Raw genomic sequence first — 13,459 nt, forward strand, 5'->3', positions numbered from 1 at the left:
TAAAGAGGGCAGCGTGTGCTCCCATCTGTGGCAGCTCCCTGCAAAGATCCTCAACAGTTCACCTGGCTGCTGCCACCCGCCACCTCTGCTTGCTGGTGGCTGTTGGTCAAATGGTGTTAACAAGCTTCTTAAGACCTGATGAAGTTTCCTACAGAAATGCTAGCCAGATTTTCCTGATTCAGATGTCCTAGCTGAGGATAGTTGTTAAGGCCGTTCAGCATGTAATGAAGTGGCTATATGGAAAATTAACTTTAGGAGGGGGTAATTTTTTCCTGTAAGAAAACTGAGCTGAAAAGAAACTTTGTTTCCTTTTTGGTTCCAGATTAATTTTCAGGGGTGGCAAGTGGCATGGATTCAACCTAAGTATCTCTAGATAAAAGGATGGACAGTGATAGTATGACCTGTCCTGTCTGGTCTATGGCCTTCCCCAACTTGTGGGGTGTGTGTGCAGAAACAGCTGTGACTCTTGCCTTGAATCCCTGGTAGCTATGTGTGATCAGACAATCCTGCAGTTACCTGCATGGCCTTGGTAGGTGTCAGTACATGTCGTACATGAATGGATCCTGGACAGGTCACCTGCGGATAAGTGACACTGCCAGGGACCACAGAAACATATTGAAAAGTAATGTGTACAGTTTCTTCAGTCCATTTGTAGCTATGCTACATTCATTTTTACTACTTTGAATTAAGATCCCCAAGATACTTGAGGGTTTATTAGCGGTTCAACAAGGGGAAAACTGTGGTCATCTTACATCTGTGTGATAGCATTTCCAGTACTTTGTCTAGCACATGTTCTTGTTCTCTTTTTTTAAAAAAAAAAAAAAAAAAATTCTGAATAATTTGAAACTCCTGGATAATTGTAAAGGTGACTTGACTTAAAATGCAAAAAACCAGTTGTGACCAAATAACAGCACTTATTTTGTGTTTCGTTAAAACTTCGCAGTATTTAATGTAGGATTTTATAGGTCACCTTAGCTTCCTGGTTAGCAGGAGGTTTTGGTTCCAAAAATGTTTGTTGCTGACCTTTGAGTCTAGAAAATAGGACAGGAAACAAAATGAAAACCAGTTTGACGGTTTTCATATTCTATTTCAGGTAGGATCACACGGTGAAAAACTGGGGGAGGAGAATTAATGTGAAAAGTTAGATTTTCTCATCCATACAGTGCTGCTCATGGGAGTGAGGTGTCCAGTTTGGGTAAAATGGGCAGCATTTTGCTTTCTGTATATGAGTTCCAAGTAAGGATGTCATGAGTTTGCACGAAAGGTTCTTAATAATTCTTCCTTACCCAAAGAGCTAGGCTAAAATAATCTACTCATAGATAGTACTCATAGAGTGAAACAACCAAAATGCTTTCTGAAGCAATTGAGAGGCAGTATTCTGTATTTCCAAATTGGAAAAGGCATATCCATATGTAGAACAACTTCAGGAATTCATTTTTCATGAAGTTTCCCAATGATTTTTTTGCCAACTTAGTTTAAAGTTTTGCTGACTTTTTTTTGGTTACTAATATGCAAAAGTAACTTCTGTTTTTAACTTCTTGATATTGTTTGGAATAAAAATTGTATCTGTGCTTATTTTCTGGATTGTAGACAGGAGTTACAAATAGATAACGCAAAAAAAAAGAGTTCCATTTTATTCTGTACTTGGATGTAAATGGAGTAGGTCATGATAGGGCAGAAGTGAATGGGAAAGTTTGCATTTGGTATTGCCAAAGAAAATGATAGTAGGCTTTGCTGTCGAACTAAGATGAAATACATATGTTCTCTTTTTCGCATTCCTGTTGTGAGAAGTTTTCTTACCAAGCTTGGCCTTTTTTTTTCCCCCTCCTTTCAGGGGGCTTTTCCATGTTCTCTATGTTTTTATCATTAAATTCAGTCTCCTAAAATAATTTCTGAGGTTAGATTTTCAGTGGGCATGAACTGCCTGATTGAGTCTATGTCCTTGAATCTGTCATGAAATCGAGTCTGTAAGACATAATTGTATTATTCTTGAATATTTCATTCCAGGGGGGAAAAAAGCTAATTACATATGTCATAGTACTGAGACGTTTGGATTTGGATTCTTTCAGAGGAGTAATAGGTACCATTTTGGTGATCAGACCTGCAAAACTAAAGAGAAAAGTAAGGGAAAATGGTTTCAGTAATGAATAAAATTGAGGAATTGAAAAATAAAGGAACACAAAGGATACAAGAGTTGAAAGAAAAAAATGATAAAGAAAACCAGCAGATGGGGATTTTGGGGAAACCAAAGAAGTAACAGAAATAACCGTGCTTTGTTTTCATGTACTGTTTGGCCTTAAAGCTGTGTTAGGCTAAAGTGTCCTTTTTATCAGAGCAGTGGGTGTTGCAGAGATTATTTCAGTGGCGAGTCTGTGCAAAGATGAATGTGCTTCTGTTTCCCTCTGCTGATTAGCACAGTCCCAAATGGCAAGTGTGATAAACCCTGGTCTTTTGATGCCCTTTTTTTCCCTTCAACTCAAAGACTTTGAGATCACAGGGTAATTTTTTTTCCCTAACAAGACACCGGTGTTTTCTCCTGAATTCTTCATAAATCAGACATTTAAAATACTTAAGACGATGTCCTTACATTTCCTGTTTCCATGGAATCTATAGGAGGTTTAAAGTATTTCAGGATGCCCTACCAGCCCTTAAAGCCATTATCAGATTTTCAGTCTCTTGTGTCTCACTTAGATCTTCTGAGGTATATTGCTTAGCTGTTTTCAGTTGAGCAACTCTGCGTGAGGAGCTCTTAAATGATGCCTTCTAAACTTCCTGTATTCCTTTGATTTCACACTGGGTCTATTTTTTGCATCTTACTGACATTTGTCATTCCCTTGAGTCAAGTACTACAGCATATACAACACCCACAGCTAGATAATCACAAGCTTGGACCTGAGACTACTTAAAGCAGTCTTTTTAAAGAAAAAAAAAAATGAAGAAAGTATTCCTGTAGTTAGTGCACTGAGATAACATCAGAGGGAAGGCAGCTGTACAGCTACTTTACATAAGGACTGTCTTTCTGAAACTCCCATTTTCCCATTTTTGTATTTAGACAGCTTCTTTTAAACTCACCTGCCCTAACCTTTTCCTCAACTTGTCTGGAGTTGCTGCAGTGCACGGGACCACTGATTAGTGCACCTGACAGCTCTGCTCTCTTGCTATGCCTGAAGACAAAACATGGTCATGTATAAGGCAGGACTCATGCCATTTTCTTCAGTGGCACCAGGCTTCAAACCTTAGAGAGCAGACAAGTCAGAAACCATGGCTGACTGGTTTGGCCTAACAAAGCGGTACAGTCCAGTAAGATAAACCTGGCCAAAGAGAATATAGTCAACTTCAAATTTAGAGTAATGCTGATGCTTTTTTTTTTTTTTTTCACGGGCCACCTTTGACTGTAATTACTGAAAGGTTTTTATTTTTAAGAATCCTTTTCTGCAGCATGTATTTCAAGTGTTCTGTAAGCTGAGCCACCAGTAGGTTGCTTGATTGTTATGCAGTGTTAAAGCATGACATAGCTTCTGTGCACTAACGTAATTGTTCTGTTTATTTCATTTACAGTGTTCATTTAAAATTAAAAAGGAGGATAAAACATAGCAAATAAAAGAACACAGGAGATCAGAGCATAAGAAAGAGATGATTGCAGTCTCTAACTGTAGGAGCTAGAGAACAGAGATTTGACTTCTGGAAGAGCAGGCAAATTACAGTTTGGGGAGGTGGTACTAGAGAAAGAGCTATGACAAAGGTGGTTTATCATGAAATATGGAAAGGCTATGCTAGACAGCCTGTAATTATAAGCAAGTTTCCATGTTTGGCAGCAGAACCCTGTGAAAATATTGCTGCATCCTTCATTTCTTGCCAGGCTATGGCACACTGGCTCCCTCAGGTGTGCTGGCAGACGTGCTCATGGCCCCACACTGTGAACCACGGTTCAGTTCCACCAAGCAGTCACTCAGCATATTTTTTAGGAAGGACACAAGAGGAGATTTGGTAGATTAGGTTGCCTGAGCTGCATCACGGTGTGGTCTCACAAACTACTGCGCTGGCACAACCGCGGTAGCAAAACAATAGCAGGAATGGGAGGGAAGTAGCAGTTGCTGCACAAGCTCTTCAGCTGTTGAACTGAAGCATAGATATTTGGTACTTAAGGATGGCCTTAAGTGGGCAGAATTGCACATTATAGAGTATTTCCAAAATCCTTTTAAGCTTCAGGTGTGGCAGATTGCCAGGCTTACTGTTGACTACCTTTTGGCATGAGGTCTGGTTGTATGAGTGAGCACTGATTTGCAAAGAGAAAAATGATGATTCCCACCTCTTCCATCTTCTGCTCCCACCCACTCACCCCTTTCCTTCTGCCGTGCCAGGGCCCACGTTCGGGGATGGGCTATGTGGGCAGCAGGGTCGGGGCCACTGTGGCATGGCAGGGACTGGCACCTGCAGTTCTGGCCCTGCTGGGGGGGAGCAGTGGGGGGCTGGCCTTGCCCTGGGCCCTGACAGCTTCTCCTTGATGTGTTTTGGATGCTTCTCCTGCTGCCTTTGTAGCATGCTGCGTCCATATGGTATGTAAGTGATCTGAAATCTGATTGTATCTATACATGAAGGTTTTTTTAGTTGTTTCCTGTTCAGCTCCAGAATTTTTGGGACGATATAGTTAAGTTGTTCTGATAATCCATTGATCAGTTCCCATCATTTTTAAGAAAGGTTAGTTTCGTGTTCATGTGAGCCTTCTTGCTGATGCTCCACCAAGGTAACGCTGTACTTGCTGTTAAAAACAAGGCATAAAGGCATTGAACAGTTGCTGATTTACTTTCGGGAATCTGCTGAGTAGCAGATTTTGTCAGATGAGGGGTTTTGCTGCTAAGTAACGCTCTCTGGAAAAGGACAAATAATCGTATGATAAGGTCTTTTTACACTAAATACTGTTTACGCAGTAACTGTTATTCACAGATCTACCAAGTATGAAAAAAGTTCTGTTCTTCACTAGAATCAATCCTGATTTGCACCAAAGCAGAGAGAGCAAAGCTGAAGCAAAATCAGGGCTAGGGCTGTAAATCCATAAACTTAAAGAACAATAAGAGAGACACAGAAAAAGGATAACTATAATTAAATAGTGTTAAAACATTGTTAAATATTTATGTTCTTTTTGTCTTACACAGTTAGGTAGAGCCCTTTTAAACATGGGAAGTTAAAGGCATAAGAAATACTGTTCGCTTCTTGTGGATGAAATCCAACGCTGTTGGAGTCAGTGGAAGTTCAGTTATTTAATTCAGTAGGGTCAGGTTTCTACTGTTTATAATGACCTACTGTATGTTTGGACACCCTTTCAGTACAGGAATTAGCTTCCACTACTTAAATATTTTTAATGCTTGTGAAGATGAAGTGTAATCATTCTGCAGCTCTTTGTATGTGCTGAATGTTCATTTTATTTCCTAAATTATATTATTTTCTGGTAGCCAGCTAGTGAAGACAGCAATAGGATAAACCAATTTAAAGCAACAATGTACTATCTCTGTCACAGGTTTTCCCTATGTTTTATATTTTATAAAGAAGAAATAGGGCTATTTTGCAAAACTGCAGGAGGAAAGCTGGGTCTCTTTCAGTTTTGTGGAAAATACTTGTCTATAGGTAATCTTTCTTCCCGTGTTGAGAATAAATGCCAAACTCCAGTTTGAGCTGGGATGTTATCACAGCTCTTCAGTTTATGTCCTTTTACAGCCAGCCTTTTACAGTAAATTGACTGTAAATCAGAAAAAAAACTCTCAGTATACCAAATGGAAACTGTAAAAATCTTCACGAAGGAGTAAAATTCCTGAAAAGTAACTCTTAAATGGAAGAGGGATTTAGCAGTTTTAGGTCAGCATTAAAACAATGGAATTGCATGTCAATGGATACTGCCACATTTAGAAAGCTGCACAAGAGTTAGCTATTGGCAGAATTATGCCTTGCAGGGTTGAAAGTCCACTACCCGATGATCTTGTCTGTGTTTGTCATTAACTTGGGCTTTCTCGCTGTCAAATCCCTCAGTGATGCGTTTCATTTCCTTCATACTAATTTTCCAATTTTCCTTTTTTTGTCAAGTGAGCAGTTTTACAGCGTCTCAGATGTAATTGCTACACGTATTCTGTGAATTGCCAACTTTAATTTCACTTGACTGTCTCTTTGATAGAATTTTCCCTACACCACAATTGTTTTTATAATTCCAGATGGGTAATTATGGGCTAGATGGTAATACTTTGGGGGAGGCAGGAGAAGTAGGTAGGACGCATAGCGAGAAGGGATTTGACAAATGCTATTGGGATTGGCAGGGAAATGGAGAAAGGCGGAATCTTGTGAGAAGTTACTGTGCCTTTACTTTAGCTTTAATTCAAATACATGAATGCCTATATGTTGGGGGTTTTTTAATGCGATAGCACAGCTAAAAATACACTAGTGATGTGTACAAGAGAAAGAAAAAAAGGTCTAACTTCTCCTGAGGGATATAAAGACTCTTAAGTCTTCCCATTTTCCTAGATTCTTGTCATCTGTGCACTCCAAATTAAATTGGAATAATAAATAAAAAATCCACTGTATAGCAGGGCAAAGGTTTCTTCTGTAGATCTGTCTTGTTAGCAAGTGTTATACTTCTCTGTGGAGATGCTTACTGATTCCTGCTGATTCATTATGGCAGGAGTGGCTCGTTAACTCTTGCCAGAAAGACGAGTGACAAGCATGGCTTTCTGGTGAAAAAGAGCAGAAGGGCTAAGCCTGACCTCAATGCAGCGAGTGTAGATTTTGTTCAGAGCAATGTGGGCTGCTGACACGGGAAGCAGATCAAGCCAAAATTGTGTTTCTAAAAACTTTTCAAGCAGCTGCTCAAACATCCTGATCTAATGAGATACAGGCAGACAAACTGCCAGTTCAGCTAGCACAGGGAGAGGGCTTGAGTGCAAAACTTGGAACAGCGCTTCCTGCTCCGTGAAACGTTTGTCCTCCTTTTGGCAGCTTGCTTGAGGGGATTGTTTGACTTCATATATCACGGTGATTTATATGGGCTAGATCTACAGCTCAAAGCTTGACTGTATGGAAACTTTGTGAGAGAGCATAATTTGATCTTGCAGAGCAGGCATACAGCTTGTAAGGTAAATTGTGATAACAGTTCCAGCTTTTGTATTTCATTGGTTTACTTACATAAATGTGTATGTGTGTTATAGAAATATAGCATATACATATATTTGAAGCCCACACTTCTCTCTTTCAGGAACTGCTGTTCCTTCCGCATGTTGTGTTACAGTTGTATGCATGATGCACAATGAAAATATATCTGAATTTGTACAAAGAAATCTCTCAGTGCTGAGTTTGTGTCTTGTTCTCATGCTTGGCGCTTAAAAGGATTTTTTCCTCAACAAAAGGGAATTATCTGGCTCTCTTGACAGTGTGAACATTGGCTTGCTTTCGTGGGCTCATCAAGGTACATTTCAACTAATAAGTTTACTGGCTTTTCAAATATCCACGTATACTCAAGCCTTCTGCTGTCTGCCTGTAGCACACCCTTTGAATGCTTCAATGGCTGAAATATTTTAAGTAACGTTTGTAAGTCTGTGCAGTATAGGAGGTTTTTTTCTTGTCCTGCAATATAAAGAATGCCAAACTAAAAGGCATAGCAGAAGTCCCTTTCATAGATAGCCATGTAAAGATGATACTGGCAAAGTATAAATGAAATAAAAATTAAATCAAACCAGGCTATTTGAACTTTCAAAGTTGTAGTTCCATGGCTTGCTTATTAAGACAGCAAGTAGGGCAGATATATATTTCAGTGGTGAAACTGAATGGCTTTCTTAAATTTTCAACATAGCTTTCAGATGTCATGGCATATCCAGCTGTGTTCTAATATTGTCTGAATAGGAAAGATTTTAACAGTGTAAAAGCTGGTTATTGCTGTCCTGTGCATAGGGGGACAAGAAGGAATACAGTAGTAGTTGCTTCAACACTTATCTGATGGCTTCTCTCATTAAAAGATTTCCATTAGTCCATCATATTGCAGTTTTCCTTTCTTATGCTTTCCTTGGTCTATTTAATGATAGGATATGCTATCAACAGATATGTTGCTGAGACAATGCAATTCAGCTTTCAATTACCCTGCATGCTGTAGCAACACCTAAGAATTAGTTAAGGTTTCCATTAAAGTTCATTTAAAGTACTGTTTAGCTATGTGTAAATACCTAATTAGCACTATGCTAAATGGTTTATTTCTCTTCTACTACACTATACCCTGAAAATTACTCTCTTCCTTTAGTATGTTACTTGTTTCAGAACACTTTTTGCACATGTGCATTTCCAGTTACAATAATTCATACATTTTGCACACAGTTTTAATCACTTGAAAGTCTGAATTAGTCTTTTAATTATTAATAAGATGAAATCCATTGATTTTCTCCAGTTGTTCAAACATGAATCTGGCCTAATCCTGCCTCAGGCTTGAGGGGCACTGAGATGAACAGCAAATCCTTGAGCTAAACATTCATTTCATGGGATTTAAAGCGTGTGTGGGGGGAGGAGGCATCTCTCTTTTTTTTTCTCTTATGACCTTTTCTTTTAGCTTTTTCCATTTTCTCATATGCAAACATATATTTGAAAGCTATAGTTCTGTGATGACAAAGATAAGAGAAAACAGAGTAGTTTGAAAAAATTGTTCAAAACCAAGGTTATTGCTTAAGTCTACCCAATTTGTGTGACTGTCTGCATAGCTGATGAAAGTAGACCTGTGGTGCAGAAAGCTTTACTACTGAGACTAAGAAGTTGTATAGCTAATAAGTGAACCTGCAAGTGTTCTAGCACATAAAAGTGCATAAGATAATGCAGTACTTGTGTGCTGTGTTAATGCAGATGTGTATGTGAGGTTTATCCTATGATTAGTGTCAGATTTTCCCTTTTGTGTGAAGCACTCTTTTCACTAAAGCCTCTGGCTCAGCTGTAGATCAGTGGTTTGATGCAATTTTGTCACAGTTTATTTCTTTAATTGATCTGATCCTCCTTGTTCTTTACATATGACCCTAATAACTAAAACCTGGCATCCATCCATCCTACAGGTGTCAAATAATTTGTTTTACTCCTTTATCTTTTATCTTTATCTTATTTGTTTTACTCCTTATCAGTTTAGTTTTGCTTCACCTCAGACTCCTTCATGTTGTATTACCATAAGAAGTCTCTTCTATGAGATCTGAATCTAAGCTAAAGAAGCTTTAAAAGAAGAGGAGGCTGGGACAGTTGGGGGAGAAAAAAAGCAGCAACCACATAGAATGTGCTAAAGAAACCTCCATGTTTTTATTAACTTAAAAATATGTAATTTGAAGTTGTCCTTGATGCTCTTTTGGAAATCAGTGCCAAACTTCTGAGCTTTACTCCGTTATTTTCAGAATATTTAGGCTCTGAACGGATCCTTTTCAATGGCTTAGAGTCCCTAATCTCAGCGACTTAATTCCCCAAATGATATAAGCATTTCAGAAAGCATCCATGAATATAACCAGTTCAAAGCGGCAAGTATCAGTACCTCAGTTGTGCACAGGAAGATGGTATCCATCTTCTCTGAAGAGAAATAGTGTTTTTCACCTCTGCCACTAAAGGGAAGCCTCCTTTGGGACCTTGTTAGATGCTTTCATGTGAGGACCATTTGACCCACTTCTGACTAGTGAGCAGGCTTAGAAGGCAGTAGTTGTTGGGGGTATGCCTTTGGCTGATCTCCTCCCCCTCTTTGCAGTGAGAGAAAACCCTCAGTGGAATATATTAGGGATAATAACGGGGTAAAAATGTCAGTTAAAGAAGGGTGACGGATGGAGGTCCTAGCCAAAAATAATAATAATAATAAACAAAAATCTTCAAAAGGTGTCTCTACCACAAAGAAAGCATCAGGATAACATCAGATGTCCTTTTTAAAGCAAATGAAAAAAGAATACTTGTAGAACTAATATGTGGTTTTAATAACCAAAACTGAATATTACTTAACATAGACTCTTAAATTAAACCCAAATTTTCCTTTATCAAGATGAAATCAATTTAATTAAATTGAAACATACGTTGGTTGGAAGAAAACTGATTGGTTTTGAACTGCCTGTTACCAACAAAGAAAAGGGAGGGACTGTTTCTAAAGAGTATATATTTAAGCTATCTGAGAACAACGGTATAAAAAGCAGTTTTATGGTAGGGATACTATCAGCAAAATAATTTAGAATATCTACCTGTAACAGATCCTTTTAATCTGATATCTAAAAAAAAAGCTCACAACTTTCAGTCATAATGCCATTTCTTAGCTAAAACATCTTGATGAGTGGATTAGTTTGACAAATACAGTAATTTTGGTGTTTTTCAATAGGATAATGCAATTGTAAGGCAGACAGTTTGAAACAGGTAATATCTCTTTTCTTTTAAGATGTTGAAGATCCACAAAGCCTTTTTCATATTTTTTTTTTGCATACTACAACAGGCCTTCATGCAGGTACCAATGTTTTCTGGATTATGAGATTATTGTATTCGTGTCCCTGGGAAAGCTAGTTCTTGATGTATGATTTCCTCCCCAGTCACCTCTAAATATGCAAGACTGGATCTACAGCAGTGCACATGGAAGAGATCAGAAATAAGTAACTTTTGAAAAAATGATTTATGTTAAACTATGTATAACTATATGAAATATGAAATATTCTCCTTTCCTGCCACTGGGGTTCCTCATAAATAATCTGTCTGGCTCCGTACAGAACAAAGTAATAACTGTATCAAGTGAGAAGCCAGATAAACCAATTAAATTGTTGTGGCAAGTAGAAAACAAACAAGCGAGAGAACTCTTTATAAACCAGAAAATTTCTGCTATTGCTTTGTCTACTTAAACATTGGATCTTTAGGTCGTTCTTCATGGTTTTATTTGTACTGTTGAAAAAAAGCTGGAAACCAACAGATGAATGTCCGTAAGAAAAATTCTTCCCCGGAATCTTTTGAATGCTTGTCAGTACCTTTTAAATAAGGGTATGACTGAAAAACCAACCCAAAGGGATAAAACCAGAATGCAGAGGCAATGCTAGGCCTGAGGAATCCAACAGGATGTAAAATGAAGACATCTGTAGCTGAATAAAGACGCCGCCTTTAGGAGATTATCCTGAAAATGATTGCAGCTGCCACCAGAGAGCAGAAGTGCCAGATGCTGCCGTAGCCTCTGGGGAACTGGTGTGTGTGATGAGTTGTCAAGACAGGAACATTGGAGGAACAGGCATCCTTCTCCAGATCTTACAATAAGAAATCAGACTGTGACAGCCCTACCCTTAGCCTTTGTCACCAGCAAGGGAAAATTTGCTATAGGCCTCTTGCCATCAATTATCTTTTTTTTTTTTTTTTTTGGTTGTTTGGGGGGGGTTTTTGGTGAAAATATATGGGAAATGGTCCCTCCAGGCACGACTGTTTGAGACGAGGATGTTTTTTTTTTTTTTTTTTGGTAGTTGAGGTGTGGCTTGTGGGAAATAACTATGATGGTATTTTGTGTGGATGGTAAAAGCCCTTTGCATACACTTTGAACTGAAAATGTGTGTTGCTCCCTAAAGTGTTAGGATTTTTAATTTGTTAATTATGTATTTCCTACCTTTGAAAGCAAAGTAGCAGCATTTTTATAATAGAAGTGGCAGGAAAATTAAGTCTTTTTGTTTCATTAATTAAGTATAGCACTGTTCACTTTATATACAGGAAGCAAGAATGAAGCTGTGGCTGCTCTTTGAAACATTAGAAGTAAGATCAGGGAAAATGGAAGAATCTCTTCAGCAGTTGTAGAAACTGAGAAGCTAAAGATAGCTTCTACATGCAGGAACTACCTGCTGAGAGCAAAGTTACTGCAATTCCAGATTTGTTCCAGCAAAGCTTTGTCTAAGTTTTCAAATGAGGTTTTCCTCCATCTGCAGATATCTCACACTCATCCTTTCGTTTTGAATGCAACAAATAGCATGGTAGCAAGTTAGCCCAGTATCTATAATCTAATTATTAACAGTGTTACACTCAGTAAATGTAACACTGAAAATTATTGCTATTATGAAGAAACATATTGTTTTTCTGATTATTTCCTCAAATCTCTGAAGGAAAGGTATTTATGGTAGCCTTTGCCTTTATTTAAGTATCTTTTTCATCTCTTTACTAACTAGTGTAGTTTTATGTTTGTCTGTTAGGGCAGATACTAATGTAATGAATTTAGTTCCTTTAAAGCAGTTTGACTTTCTTTTATTGTTTAATACTAGATCTTTAAAAACAGAGAAACAAGCAAACAAAAATCCAATCAATCATAACTGTGAAGAAAAGCAGTTTGACCTCCTTTTATTATTTAATGCTAGATCTTTAAAAACAAAGAAACAAACAAACAAAAATCCAATCAATCATAACTGTGAAGAAAAGCTTGAAAATGTGAACTTGAAGCATACAGCATTTTATTAATTCTCATCTGGCTGGGGTGTGACCATCAATGGCTACAAGTTGTTCAGAAGGGACAGGAGGGGAAGAAAGGGTGGAGGTGTTGCCCTCTAGGTAAAGAAGTGGCTAGAGTGTGAAGAGTTGTTGCTAAAGAATAGCCGTGAGCAGGTTGAAAGCTTATGGGTAGGAATTAGCAATCAGGACAACAAAGGGAGCCTTGTGGTAGGAGTCTACTACAGGTCTCCTGACCAGGCGGAGCCTGTCAATGATGCCTTCTTACTCCAGCTTGAGGAGGCATCACAATCACAGGCTCTCATCCTGCTGGGGGATTTTAACCACCCTGACATCTGCTGGAAAAGCAACACGGCTGGCTGCGGGCAATCCAGGAAGCTCCTGGAGTGCCTAGGTGACAACTTCTTGAGCCAAGAAATCAACAGCCCTACTCAAGGAGATGCATTGTTGGACCTTTTGGTCACAAATGCAAGCGAAATCATCAGGATGTCAAAGTTGAAGGCAGCCTGGGCTGCAGTGATCATGCCCTAGTGCAGTTCACTGTCCTAAGAAATTTGAAGCCCACGAGAAGCACAGTTAGGACTCTAAATTTTAAGAAACCAAACTTCCAACTCTTCAAGTAATTAGTAAATAGGAACCTGTGGGAAATGGCCCTCAGGGACAAGGGAGTGGAACAAAGCTGGCAGATCTTTAAGGACACTCTCTATAGAGCACAAAATATCTCAATCCCCACATGTAGGAAATTGGGCAGTGAGGCCAAGAGACCACCATGGTTGTGAGCCCCTACTTGTTGGTCAAACTAAAGGGCAAGATGGAACTACACAGGAAATGGAAGAAGGGACAGGCATCCTGGGAAGAGTATAGGAATGTTGCCTGGCTGTGTAGGGGTGAGGTCAGGAAGGCCAAGGCACAGCTAGAACTAAACTTGGCAAGGGATGTAAAAAAAACCAAGAAAGGTTTCTACAGGTACATTAACCACAAAAGGAAGGTTAAAGAAAACAAACTCCCCTGATGAGAAACAGTGGGAACTCATATCAACAGA

The 13,459-nt window shown here is 38.7% G+C and overlaps 1 protein-coding gene across 1 annotated transcript in view; it reads left to right on the forward strand.

The window, feature by feature from the left end:
- ROBO2 (roundabout guidance receptor 2) overlaps positions 1–13,459 on the forward strand; it is a 936,606-nt gene that overhangs the window by 702,658 nt on the left and 220,489 nt on the right. The window lies entirely within an intron of this gene.

The sequence above is a fragment of the Calidris pugnax genome, unplaced genomic scaffold, assembly GCF_001431845.1.
Source record: "Calidris pugnax isolate Ruff unplaced genomic scaffold, ASM143184v1 scaffold95, whole genome shotgun sequence".
In the NCBI taxonomy this organism is placed as follows: Eukaryota; Metazoa; Chordata; class Aves; order Charadriiformes; family Scolopacidae; genus Calidris; species Calidris pugnax.